Raw genomic sequence first — 14,750 nt, 5'->3', positions numbered from 1 at the left:
AGGGTATTATGTTGAGTGAAATAAGTCAAAAAGAGAAGGACATGTATCATATGATCTCACTGATATGAGGAATTCTTAATCGCAGGAAACAAACTGAGTGTTGTTGGAGTGGGGGGTGGGGTGGAGGGATGGGGGGACTGGGCGATAGACACTGGGGAGGGTATGTGCTCTGATAAGCGCTGTGAATTGTGCAAGACTGTTGAATCTCAGATCTGTACCTCTGAAACAAATAATGCAATATATGTTAAGAAAAAAAAAAAAAGAAGAAGAAGAAGAAGGTAGCGGGAGGGGAAGAATGAAGCAGGGGAAATCGGAGGGGTAGACGAACCATGAGAGATGATGGACTCTGAAGGGCAGGCAGGGTTCTAGCGGGGAGGGGGGTGGGAGGACGGGTTAGCCTGGTGGTGGGTATTGAGGAGGGCACGTTCTGCATGGAGCACTGGGTGTTATGCACAAACAATGAATCATGGAACACTTCATTTAAAACTAATGTTGTAATGTATGGGGATTAACATAAGAATAAAAAAAAAAAAAAAAAATTAACTAATATATCATGTTGAAAGTATCTCCAACTCCCTAGGAAGTTTTTGGTTACTTAAAGTAATGTACTATATTCTACTCAAGTCTTTTGGGTGAGACATCCTTTCTAAAAATATCCCACATTACACACAGGCTGAAACGTGTTTCTGGATAATTGGAGAACCGGTCAATCTATATCTTGAAACAAGTCAAAATGAATAAAATGTAACTCAGATGCAACATAGATGAAAACACACAAACACCTTTCACAAGCAAGAAATACTTAAACAAAAAAGCATCTCAGAGGAGAGTTTAGGAACGCCTTCAAAACCAGTAATGAGCATTAACTCTTAAATAGACTATGCTATTAATACCCAGACAGACCTCTACCAGACTAGAACTCAGTTTTTTATTTTTAAGAGTCTCCAGTACTCTCAGTTAACAATTGCCCCATTAAAAGAAAAGTTCTAAAGTCTCTCATAATAACAGAACCTGCAGAGGATCCAGAGTGTCAAATCCTAGTCAAATCATGTATTCTATTATTACTTTAAATTCCCTTGGGATAATGTTAAAAGGCAGCCCTTCATTATCAAGGACAGAAACCCTCAATCTCTGTGACTTTGTACATTTGTTTTTCTGCTAACTAATGTGAAGACATTTCTGTACTAGTTTTCTAGTGCATGACAAGATCTGAGCTCACACTGTTACGATCCATGAGCAATAAAGCACAGTTCTTACACTACTCATCACAGTTATCACTGCTAACACTGTTCCAGCTCCCCCAAGAAAAACCACCAGGTACAAAGTAAGGTGCATCGTGACGTTCACAGCTCTCTCAGGAGACACCACGTGCTCAGATTAGAACCACTTTCGTTCAAGTAGCAGAATCTCAGCTCAGTTCTTGAGCTATAAATGACTCTACCAGGTCTATATTATAATAAATAACACTGCCAGAATCTGAATGGTGAGAATTCTATTTCCCTAGAAATTCCACTCCAAACAATAACTGTACGGCTGTGAATTTGGTTACTTCATTTAAAACTTACGTTTAAACAACTGGTAGGAAGATTAGATACAGATGTGATTTGGTCTAAAAATACACTGATGATATGGTAACAGATGAAAAAATGATTTAAAGTCTTGAATTCCATTACACTAATAGATAATTACTGTGAGAAGAATGGTTTGTGATAACAACATTAAAAACACAAAATGCAGAATCAGGCAAATACTCTAAGTCAGCAACAACAGAAAGTCTTGTGTGTAAAAACTGATCTGATCAGCAATGTCCACAGTACCCAAAACACGGAAAGAGCCCCAATGTCCACTCACTGATGAATGAATAAAGAAGATGTGTATGTATATATACATACATACACACAGTGGAATATTACTCAGCCATCAAAAAGAATGAAATCCTGCCATTTGCAACAATGTGGATGGAACTAGAGTGTATTACGCTAAGTGAAATAAGTTAGTCAGAGAAAGACAAATACCATGATTTTACTAATATCTAGAATTTAAGAAACAAAACTGATGAACATAGGGGAAGGGAAGGAAAAATAAAATAAGATAAAAACAGAGAAGGAGGCAAGTCACAAGAGATGCTTAACTACCGGGAACAAACTGAGGGTTGCTGGAGGGGACGTGGGGGGGATGGGGTAACTGTGTGATGGGCATTAAAGAGGGCACTTGATGTAATGAGCATTGGGTGTTATAGGCAACTGATCAATCACTAAATACTACCTCTGAAACTAATAATAAACTGTATGTTAACTAACTTCAATTTAAATAAAATCTAAAAAAAGAAAAAAAGTCATCTGATCAAGTCAACTCATTTCGATATTTGGGAGTATCTTTTGAACCCACCCATTCTAAAGAGCCTTCAAGAAAGCAATCTCAACAAAGGTAATTCTGTAAGAATGCAATGATGCTGAGAGGCAACCTAAAATTTTTCAGGTCCCATGGTATGAAACTCTATAATCTCCAATGAACAGTTGTCCAAATGTTGAGCAAATTCAAAGCTTTGAGTTGTTATTTATTTTTGCTTGTAGTATTATTTAGTGTATTCAGAAGCCCTCTGGCATCCAAACTCCAAATACTAGATGAAAGAACTATTTGGAGAGAAGATATACCAGGATACCACATCTTCACATAGAATGTCTACGCATATCTGGTGTCTGAAGTTTAATAGTCTCTTCAATCAGTAATTAATTGTATCTCAACAAGTCTTTATTCAATTCTTACTATGTTGACTGCAATTCCACAGGCATGGTGGGAGAAATAAATAAAAGAAATAGTTCCTACTGTCAAGGAGTTTACAGTCTAGCAGAATTAACTTCAAATAATTATTATACTGAGAGAAATATGAAAACATCAATTCCCAGTTACATGATTGAGTCATTTTGGATCTGATTTAGATGAAAATTTGAGGCCAGTACCATAATGGGATGGCACTTTGGCATCATGGGAGGAGGTGGAATATTGTGCACATGGTGAATTGTATGTGAATTGTAGTGGCCAGTGGATAAACTGTGGTAGACCGTCTCCAAAGATGACTGCCATCATTCCCTTCAAGTAATGGAGAATAATTCCCTCCCCCTGAATCTTGGCTGACGCTAGTGACTTGCTTCACTAAGAATGTAGTGGAAAGGACCTTCTAGGAGTTCTGAGGCTAGGTCCTAGAAGCCTTGCTGCTTCCACCCAGGTGTCTTTCTTGCGTTCCGCTATGGGTAGATTCCTGTGACAACTACATGCAATAAATTAGGGGCAGAGAGAAACTGAAGACAGAAGAGCAGGAAGTCATTGCAGTAGTTCAAGTAAAACATTTTTTAAAAAAAATCATAATAGAGGCCTTAAAACCAGAAAGTAATAGGAAGACAGGAGACGAAGAATGTCAGAGGTGAGCAGAGGGGAAAATCCAAAACACTTTCCAGCTGATGAAACTTAAAAGAACAAGAAAAGGTAGAAGTCAAAGTGGGTTCTAGAGGCTAGAAAATTTATGACTTGTTCAGGGTGTCCTAACACTTAACTCTTAATTGTACCTGCTTTCCATATAAAGACTATTTTTCAGCACCTAGACAACCAAAAAGAGAATGATGCTATGAATAAAGATTAGGATCCAAAAAGAAAGCACACATGGAGAAAACAAGAGGAAATTAAATTAGAGGTGCTGGGCAGCCATCCAGGAAGAACCATTACAACAAGCACATGACAATGGAGGTACTGAGTGCCTTTTCTGGAACTGAGTACTTTTAATATCTGTTTGATACTCTAAAGTCACCCAAGCCCCCAAAACAAGGACTTCTTTTGTGTCTCCACATGGCTGGTGGTTTCATTTGAAGTTAATCCCTTCTTTTTTCTGGCCAAAAATCCCTTACCAATAAACGCCTTGTTAAACATTAAAAGCACTTAATGGTAAATTTGTAATGGGTTTGAATAAATTGCTCTCAAACTAAAAGTTTTCTACTTGAAAAATTAAATTTTCAGATTTACAGAAGTTTCAGATTTTAGTTGTATACTCCGTGGCATTTCAAATTATCCACATTAAAAAAAAAAAGTTCCTTCACACGTTGTCAAAACACATGATTTGGCGTCCTGGGCTGCGGTGATATTTGCTTCCATCCTGCCTCAAGTACTAAACACTGAAAGAAGACTGAAATCCCTGCCTGTCCTAGGAGTTTACCTTCCATCCTCTATGTCCTCCACGTCCCTAATCCTGTAAATCTTTGTACTACAGTTTTTTTTTTTTTACAATTGGGCCTTGGAGGAAAAGAAACACCTCGGTACATTAAAGGATTATTTAAGGCTAGAAAATTTATGACTTGTTCAGGGTGCCCTAACTTTTAACTCTCAATTATACCTTCTTTCCACATAAAGACTATGAATGCATATACTATAGAGCTTACCCAACCTTGTGAACTCAATCAGGCTCACAGATATGTACCACATCCCCATGAGCAGATTAGCCACTCCTTTTTAAAGACTCCCAAACTAACTTATGTTAGGTTATAGCTATAACTAATGTTGCCAAACAGCATGATCAAATTCATTTACATGTATTATTGAAATTGTGTGAGTTAGGGGCGCCTGGCTGGCTCAGTCATTAAGTGTCCGCCTTTGGCTTGGGTCGTGATCCCAGGGTCCTGGGATCGAGCCCCACATCGGGCTCCCTGCTCAGCGGGAGGCCTGCTTCTCCCTCTCCCACTCTCTCTGCTTGTGTTCCCTGTCTTGCTGTGTCTCTCTCTGTCAAATAAATAAAAACTTAAAAAAAAATAGCTATGAAATTGTGTGAGTTAGATCAGTATTTCTCAGACTTTTCACATAACTCCTTAAAGACTCTTTAGACATTTTTTGTTAATCATCCCCCCATACAATTTTAATACACTTAAAAGTATATCTGTTATTGTACTATTGAGTACTATTTTTATGCTTTATATATTTAAAAAAATACTTTTTTTCAAACTCCCCAAGAACCAATTTTTACCCTCCTAAGGAGGATGTCTCTCTCACGGAGAATACATGTTTTATTTAGATTAATAAATTGTTGCTCAAACAAGAATTATTCTTATCGCCAAAATAATGCTAAGCCTTAGATCATTATAATAGGGACTCATGAAGAACATGAGAAAGACTCATGACCATACTCCTGAAACTTTCAACTTCAAGACTGAGAAGTGCAATGATATCACTTTCAGTATCTGCTAAATAAAACTATGAAATTCTTCCATTTTAAAGGCCACTGTCATTCCTCCATTCTTCTCTGATTTTGTTGAGAGATCAGCTCAGATTATTTGTGGCTAACAAGTAAAATATAGATTTTAAAACCAGAAGTATAAGTAGTTCTATTCATGAGGTCCTCAAGTACAAAACAGATAATAAAGATACAAATAAGAACTTGACAATCCTAAGTACTCCCAATTCACCTAACTACAGAAACAGTAGTAGCACTGACATTTGGTAGAAAAGAACTGTGAAGGAGTAATATTAAGATGAAGAACACTATTTAAATACAAACTGTTTAAAAGGAAATATCAGAAAGCAATCATTTTACTAATAGTCCCAAAAATGCTATTTACGTTGATGTATAATTAAAACTCCTCAATATTAAAGCTCAAAATATATTTCTTCTTAGTTAATACACCTGGATCTCCTTTCTTCCTCCAGCATAAGTAGAGCTAAAATACCACTTACTCCTGGCTAAAGCAAGGACAATAGAGGAAGAAGAAAAGCCATAGGGTTTGTAACCCATTAGGGCTCCATCCCACCCACCCTACCATTCACCCAGAGGAAGACTAATGGGGTGGGGAAGGGGCATAAATTATTTATAGCAAGCATAAGGCATTCTTACAGTCAGCAGAAACAAAGATCTTCCCCCACCAAAATAGAAAAAGGGGGATTATGCCTAATACCAGAGTTTATTAGGGGCAAAATATTTAAGGAACAGCCACACAACCTCAACTACACCAAAATATTACATATTTTAAGACAAAGAAAACATTTTGTAATGGGAGTATCATTACTCTCTTATGACTTGGCAACCTGAAAGCTGTTAAGCCTGCAACAGGACTTCAAAGTTGAGACTTAAACTGTCTTTTCCAGTGAATCCCTTCTTTTTCTGGCCAAAAGAAAGAAATGTAGGATTTCTTTACCATTACTTTAGTGATACTTTAGTGTTACTAAAAAATACCTGTCTTCTTGTTCTAAGGTATGAGCTGTATACATTTTTAAGTCTCTACTTCCTGAAGAGATTTAGCAAACTAAGGCTTTATTTTCTGAGTAACCAAAATGTCAATTTTATTAGCAATTGTAAATTTTCTGTAATACTTTGATTCCATTTATTTTAAAATAATTCTAATAAAGAATACCTAAAATCATGAATTATCCTTTACAATTATTTTTTTATCCTACAATTTGTACATACTAAATTTCTCAATTTAGATAGCAAAAAGTTATATTATATAAGAATATAGTGTGTATCTGGGGATAGTGGGTACTGACCTAGTGATATTTGGTCATTTAAAACAGAAGACTTGGTTAAATGATTACCAATAAAAACACAAAACATTTCTTTATAAATCAGAGGCAGCCACCAATTAATCGCCCCATTTTCAGGTCAACTGAACACCCTTCCCATTTGCCTTAACATAAATCCACAATGCCAAAATGAGACAGTCTGGCCAGCACAATGACAGTTATCTAGTAAGCAATTTATAGTAGGAACTTTTCATAATTAAGTTTCTTCCTTCATTTTAAAAATGGGATCAGGGATCAATGAAAAGATAAGTTAACAAAGGGTTAAGAAAAAACATAATCATAAATCATATTTATGATCCCATACCAAATATCTGTAAAAAAATAGTTGTAATTGTTCATTCAGCAATTAATGTATCAAACACTGTGTTAACTATTAACATTGAACATGACAGTCATGGGAGAAAAATCCATTTCTTCAAAAAATTTTTTTAAATTAATAAATTTATTAAACAAAATACTGCCTCAAAGTATATCCTGGCTAGGGAAAAGAAACATGAAAAGCAAAAAAGTCAAGTCAGAACAGTAGCAAAGTGTATGAGAAATTATGTATTTACCTTGGCTCTGCACTCAGTGTTATTACAGTTTTTTGTGGTAGAGAACCGTGTGAGTTTTGTTTCAAATCCTGTAAAAATAAACAAAAATTTTTTATTTTACTTTTAAAACTTAAGTTTCAAAACTAGCTATGTAATAGTACTTACAAAAATCCTAAAAAGGACACAATGGTGTCCTCCTTCTAGCTACATAAAGGTCCATCAAAGTTCAAAATAAGTAATTCTTGTGTGTGTGCATTTTTATGGGTGTGTCTTTAGACTTCAGTACGGCATGTGTTACACGGACTACTAGAGTCCAATTAGGAACCAAGTAAATCAAAGTTCTAAAGATCATTTTGCAAAAAGTTTCACTATTTTACCTTTGTATCACAGGTTTCATATCCTTAAGCAATGTATGTCCATTTATTGGATTTTTTACTTCAACATGAAAATATGTAACCATAATTTGATTGCAAACATCAGTATATGAAAATACTGAACTTACTATCTCTGATTCCAGATGTGTAAGTTCCAATTACATGTAAAATTTCAAAGCCTATGGCTCACAATAGACTCTAATGATAAAATATTACAGTTTTAAAACATCTGAGTTGCCAAATCGAAGTCTAAAGAGGTTTGCAATCCCCCATTTTTTCCCACTGTTCTTCCTTGCTGCTGAAGAGTATATTCTTCCTCTCAGAGTATGTTCTGTTTTATTGGCTCCCCTGATCCTAACCACGATACAAGCCAAGGCAGGAATCATCCCATCTAACAGATAAATGAATGAGGGCTCACAGATGTTAAGCAACTTTTTCAGGCCCATGCAATCAGGTACAGAGGTGGGGCTAATAGCTAGTCTTTAATTCCTCAACTGCTCCTCTGCTGTTACACACATCTGAGCACTGCTCACAGTGCTCCATGGGCTCATCCTGAAACCAGAAGACAATTCAGGGGCTTCTAATTAAAGCCAAGCAAAATAACTAATTACAGCGTCTAGTTACCTTACAGTATCATATTAATAGTGTTCTCAAAGCTGTATGTTCCACATAATGAAGTTCATTAGTTTTCATGCTTAGATTTAGTCAGAACAAAATATACACCATAAATCAAATACAGACACACTTACAGGAAAGAAGAACACATAGGTATTTCATATAAAATGATACAAATTCTTTCAAATCATGTATAAGGAAATCACTATTTTTCAAGGTTTCTTTTCACTCAGCTTCTCACCCCCTTTTCTGAACCAAGAACAAAAGAATCACACATTTTTATGATAATATAAAAGGTAGCAACTAACCATGTCTAGGAGGTTATCAAAAGAGTAAGAGTTGTACGAGTTTTTGTCCTTCAAAATAAGAAGTAGTGCAGAATATCCAATTATCTTCTTCAAATTCGTTAATGAATGAAAGAGTCTGTGAACCAAAAATTTTTACTGGTCTGAGAAGCAATTCAAACATCAGTATACAATATTTTCAGTTTCTTTAATAATGGCCAAACCACCATCATCCTGTATTCACAAAGTGAAACCTATAATGAAGCTATAATGAACGGACTCTTCTTTGCCCAGAACTAAGTACTTAGGAAAAAAAAGTTAGTCAAAAGATTTCACTAATAAGGATTCATTTAAAATAGAAAACTTTCTGTATACACCTGAAACGTGTAAGCTTAATCAAACTACCGATACTTTCTACAAGTATCATGCCAAATACTAAGAATATTCAACATGATCACTCCAATAGCTTTAAGGCTTTGTTACCAAAAAAGTGATTTGGTCCTTTACTTTAGAAAATTCTTTAACAAATGTTGAAACAGCAAAAGAAAGCATGAGATTAACTGTCACTCACAAGAATATTCGTTCAGTATACATACTTCAAAAAACTCAAATTCCTGAAAACTTCAAATAAATATTTTGCTGACTTTAGTTTCATGTTCTTGTTCAAAAAAAGAGAAAGTTTTCACAGGTCTGGATAATGAAATTGTCTTTCTCCTTGTTACTTTTCTTGGTCATTAAAATTGTTAATTGTATTCCAATTGTACTTTTATGTCTGAGGAACCAAAGAGATGCGTATGAATCAACCTACTCAAGATCAATTCTGGAATATAATCTTGGTACAGTATCAACTATTGCTGAAGCACTACACGTGGGAAAAGAATTTGAAGGTTTTTTTTTTCAAGTTCCATCTTGTTTCTTTAAAGCTTTATAGAACAGGTAACCCTAAGTAAAGCCACTGAAGAAATCTGTCGAAAAACTTGGCTAAACATGCTTTCAATCAGCCATTGAATCTATTATGTTTATAGAGTGATTATATTATTTTCCCCAATACAGGACGCAATTTTGGACCTACATGTTAAGAACATTTTTGTTGGCATGCAACGACAAAAAAATGTTTAAGAGAATTAAAAATAACTTCTTTTTGCAGAGCACTGAGATTACTTTCAAAGATGTAAGTGATCACAATCAGTAAGTTAATTAACTATGCAAATGTGTTATACATACATAGTGTTAAAGTCTTCTGCATGTGAGTTCAGGCCATCATCCAGCTAAGTTTCTTAGTCTATTCAAATGTTTTCCTAGGTGATAACAAGTGTTTTCACCAGACTAAAAGACAATATGAGTGACTACAATTCAGTTATAGGAACAAGCCCCTCGATTTAAGTTTATTTTTATCTATATGGCAATCTTTATTAGGCTGTCAGAACCTGAAGAATAAAAGTCATGTTCTACTCCCCCTGCTTGTGTTCCCTCTCTCACTGTCTCTCTCTCTGTGAAATAAATCTTTAAAAAAAAAAAAAAAGAAGGGGCGCCTGGGTGGCTCAGTCGTTAAGCGTCTGCCTTCGGCTCAGGTCATGATCCCAGGGTCCTGGGATCGAGCCCCACATCAGGCTCCCTGCTCAGCGGGAAGCCTGCTTCTCCCTCTCCCACTCCCCCTGCTTGTGTTCCCTCTCTCACTGTCTCTTTCTCTGTGAAATAAATAAATAAAATCTTAAAAAAAAAAAAAAGTCATGTTCTCCATCAGCTAAAACCTTGTATGTATTACAGTGCACTGGAGCTTAAACTGAGGGAATGCCACACATCAATGTTTGTATCCTAAAGGCACATGCACAGTCTTCTAACGAGGTAAGCACTAAGAACTGGTAGTGCATTCCCCAAATGCTTTCTCAGGATGCATAAAGCCATTCTGTTTAAAGCAAAACAAGACTAAACACAGTAAATAAGTTTGGGAAACATTGGGTAAAGCAAAATTTTAATGTTTCAACAATTCATCATTGTGGGATTTCCCAGAGCCTCTAATTTTCTAACATGCCCGTATTTTATTATCACTGAACCGGACCATCACTTAGAAATCACAGTTTTCTACTCTGGTATCATTACTACTGTTTCAGGCAGATACTATCATGTTTGTCAGTGAAGTTTGATCTATACATATGGGCCCTCATACTTACCCTTTGTTCATTTTTTTCTCCTACCTACCTTAACTACAACATAGAAATAGGCAGAATTCTAAATATTTCTGTAACTGATCTCATTACCATTTCTTCTCTTGCACATAGCCCCATTATCCACTTTTAGGCTGAACATCCATCACAAACACTGTCCCCCTCTAATTCATTTTTTCATGCCATGATTAGAATTAACCTTCAAATAGCCATGATGTATTCTTGTTCTCCAGGTGATAATTATATAAACATTCAATCTACTGTTGAGAGCAGTACTCTAAGTAAGAATCACCTTTAGATGGCAGAAGAGAAAGCTAGAAGGGTCTGGACCCCTGTCGGCACTGTAGAGCTGCTATACCTGAACTGGGGACCTGCAGACTTCTTCCACGTGGCATAAAAATAAGTAGGATAGGATTTATTCAGTTTTAAGTTGTTATTACTAGCAGCCAAATGCAATCCTTAACTCATACACTTGTTCACAGGGACACTTCTGCCAACATTTGAATAAACAGTCAACAGTCTAAGAACAAGAGAGCACCCAATGCTAGCTGCCTCTTTGTTTATAACTCTCTAACTTGTGTTTTGAAATTTCCTACTTAAAATGTCTATGCTAATGACTTGATAATTGTGTATGACTTCTCAATGAAGTGTGAAGTGCTCGCAAAGCAAATTTACAAATGTCAAGTATAATTTGAGAATTATTGTCTTTTTTCTCTAAGATGCAATTTTGTATGGTGATGTTTTTATAAGCTAAAAGCATAACCAAACATATGGAGGAACTAATGACAGCCCTTCTGGAAAGGTTATGAGATAGAAAATGTTCAGTTGCAAAAACTCAATGACCTGTACCCAAGTCTCTTTCAATATGGCAGCCAGAGAGAGAGCAGGTAGACAGTATAGGAGAATGACTTCTTCATTTCCTCTTAGGAACTCTTTTCTGAATATAAGCCTCACTTTTAAATTCAATAAACCAAGAAGACAGGAGCAGGTGAAAAGGAAAAAAATGGAGGATCTGACCTTATTTTAAAAAATGCCTTCTGTGGGAGAAAAACCAATTATCATTATCAGCCAATGAATGTTTTCCATTTTAAGCCCAGCTCAACCTCAACAGATGCCAAATACATTTGCCACAAGAAAACTGAGAAGATATTCAAGATGCTACCATGAATATATTTTCAAGGATTCAAGTCAACTAATGAAACCTCAAGAATTTGTTTTTCAAATATCTAGAAAGGCAGTCAAAATACTATAACTAAAATTTTAATTAACACTTATAATGATTAGTGATATCAGTTGTGGATCAATCTGTAATGTTGACTTTATATGTTGTATACACTTTTAACATATGGGAGAGAGCATTTATTAAAAAAAGAGGTTCACTTCTTAAATCTGTATTATAAGAAAATCAGAGCACACTTTAACAATTTTAAAATATTATTGAAGTACACCATTTTTGATAGGAAAAAAATCTGGAAGAAATAATAACTAAGCCATAATGAAATAATAGTCAAAACTCCTTCCCCAACATAGGAATCTCCTCTACAATGATCCTAATGAATGGTTACCCAAACTAGAGCATGATGATGGAAATCTCACTATCACAAAAGGTAAGCCTTTTGATTATTGGGAAGCACTATTTACAAAGTCTCCTGCTGTTCTGAGCTAAAGCCTGTACTCACTGTTTCCAATCCTGCAATGTGAAAATAACTGAGCTTCCCCTTCCTCACTCATCTCACAGACCTTCTAAGAGTTGAAGATGGTTTTGATATCAATACCCAAGCCAACCCTTCTCATCCCAATTCCTTATATCATCTATATATATCAAAGTTTCTAGGTTCTTCTACTTCCTGGCTAAACTCTAGGCTGAGAACAACTGGATATGAAATAGGATGAAATTAAACTGCTATACAATCAAGTATGGCTCTTTATCTCCTTGGATTATAGCTATGATTTATTTGATACCAAATCCCTGATCAACAAGGTAACCCCAATTACCACATTATACTTGGGAGAAAACAGAATCAGCTTTATAATAATGTTTTACTACTCCATTTGCAGAAATGCACTGCAATAAAAAGTTAGGACAGCTAGTACATTCTCAATACAATTCTTGAAAAATGCTTTGAATATTGATGTTGTTTTTCTATAGCAATACTTATAAGGGATGTCATTATTGATATGGTCTGATGTACATTAACAATTTCATCAAAGATATAAGCCTGTGACCCAAAATTAAAAAAAATTGTTTTATAATCACTTTTTAATAATTATATTACCTGGTACCATAATCCACAACCACCCAATCTTTTGCAGTTCCTGTGATAGCATCATGATGTTGAAACAGTCCCAAATTTCTTCTGGCTTCTGTCAGTGCCATGTAATGGGATGATGAAAGAAATTTACTTATCTTGTATTTCTGAGCTTGTTTCAGGGCGAAATAGTAAAGAATTTCAGCAGCCCTAATTGTATAAAACAGTCATTAATTCTTATTTCAAAACAAACATTTACTATTTAAAATATGTGGTACTGATACAATTTTTAAATGCATTTTTTAAAAAATCCACATTTCAGCACAATTGATAAAAAAGATATTGATAATAAACATTCCTATAAAACCATCTAGGTATCCATCTAATATATCTAGATTATCAATCATCAGAGAACATCATGTCTAAATTGATATAAAGGACGCTTGTTCTAGATGGTCCTGGAAAGAAGCCAGTACCCACTGGCAGCGAGATAGGTGTACTTCTGTATAACATAGTGAAAAAAAAAAAAAAAAAGCTCGAAACAGCAGTAAAAAGTGGATAATGGTTGCTGCCCTTTCTTCTCTCCAAGATCAGCCCAGACACATACCAGGAACTTCATCACCAGAAAGCCATTCACTCTCACATACATACATTAAAGGAGAGACGGTGCAGAAATGGTCACATGAGTGGGAGACTAACAGTGAAGGAGAGGCAGAAAGCAATGGCCTGACAGCTCAGTGACAACAGCTAGTCTCTGCGCTGAATGAGAACATTCAACAACTAGAGGGAAAGTAACATTATAAACTGAAAGGTGATAAAACATATGCTGTCGCTTCTCGTTTATTTTAAAGAAAAAACACTTGGGCTTACGAGTAGTTTTTGAGCAAGAATATGGGGACTTATCATTTTCATGCTTTATTTTTTTCATCAGAGGATATGGTTCAAGACAGGTTTCGAAAAAGTTCTTTAAAAAAGAGATATGGCTTGGGGTGCCTGGGTGGCTCAGGCGTTAAGCTTCTGCCCTCAGCTGAGGTCATGGTCCCAGGATCCTGGGATCGAGCCCCACATGGGGCTCCCTGCTCCGCGGGGAGTCTGCTTCTCCCTCTCCCACTCCCCCTGCTGCGTCCCCTCTCTCTCTGTGTCTCTCTCTGTCAAATAAATAAATAAAATCTTTAAAAATAAATAAATAAAATCTTAAAAAAAAAAAGAGAGAGATGGCTTGATGAAGTAAAAAGTTTAAGAAGGTTCTTTATGCCAAACATATTAAGAAGGATGGAGAGAAAACCAAGGCAGCTTGAAAATGTATCACAATATAAGGAAAAGGATAAATTTAAAGTACTCAAAAAAAAAAAAAGAATTGTTTTAAATTTTGAAATAATTAGAAGATACTAAATAATCTCTGCCTTTAAATTCTAATCTTTCTAAAATTCATGGCAGGAGAAACACTAAGTTTGAATTAAAGAAATTGTGTATATATGTTCATCTATACCCATAGCACATATTCCTGGCTTTGCAAAGAGTACCTATACATATAGATATCCCAAAATGTAAAAAGGGGGTTTAAAAAATATTTTCTTCTTTATACTCTTCTATCCTATCCAAATGTTTTACAAATGAGCATCAAGATGAAATATCTATAATCAGACAATAAACTTATTTTCAAGTAAGTTGATTACATTTTGAAATTTGTCATTATTATATGGTTTTTGTCATTTTATTTTAAAGCAGAATTTTCAAAATATATTATTACTCACACTAAGTACTTCACCTTAAATATGTTCAATAAATTAAAATTGAATCAATATTTGTAACTCTTTGTCACTAAAAAATAGTTGACACTTTTAAAAAAGTGCAGTAGTCCAAAAGAATCTCTACATTACTTAGTACTTTCTCTGTTTTTATCATAGGTAGTTTAGAGTAACATAATAGAGAATTAATATTCTATTGGGCAAGAATGCATCAATCTCTCTAATAT

The 14,750-nt window shown here is 35.2% G+C and overlaps 1 pseudogene across 1 annotated transcript in view; it reads right to left on the bottom strand.

Annotated features, from left to right (window-relative positions):
• Positions 1-14,750, bottom strand: part of LOC135362160 (alpha-mannosidase 2-like) — a 120,060-nt pseudogene that overhangs the window by 31,922 nt on the left and 73,388 nt on the right. The window contains exons 11-13 of the transcript XR_010406651.1: positions 12,803-12,985; positions 8,386-8,500; positions 7,110-7,177 (exon numbers count right to left, since the gene is read on the bottom strand). The product of XR_010406651.1 is annotated as an alpha-mannosidase 2-like (transcript). The remainder of the gene's footprint in view (positions 1-7,109; positions 7,178-8,385; positions 8,501-12,802; positions 12,986-14,750) is intronic.

This window comes from Mirounga angustirostris, unplaced genomic scaffold, assembly GCF_029215605.1.
Source record: "Mirounga angustirostris isolate CCGP_5_RB_7025 unplaced genomic scaffold, mMirAng1.0.hap1 SCAF_12, whole genome shotgun sequence".
In the NCBI taxonomy this organism is placed as follows: domain Eukaryota; kingdom Metazoa; phylum Chordata; class Mammalia; order Carnivora; family Phocidae; genus Mirounga; species Mirounga angustirostris.
The sequence above is the reverse complement of the archived record's forward strand: the minus strand, read 5'-3'. Positions and strand labels throughout refer to the sequence as shown.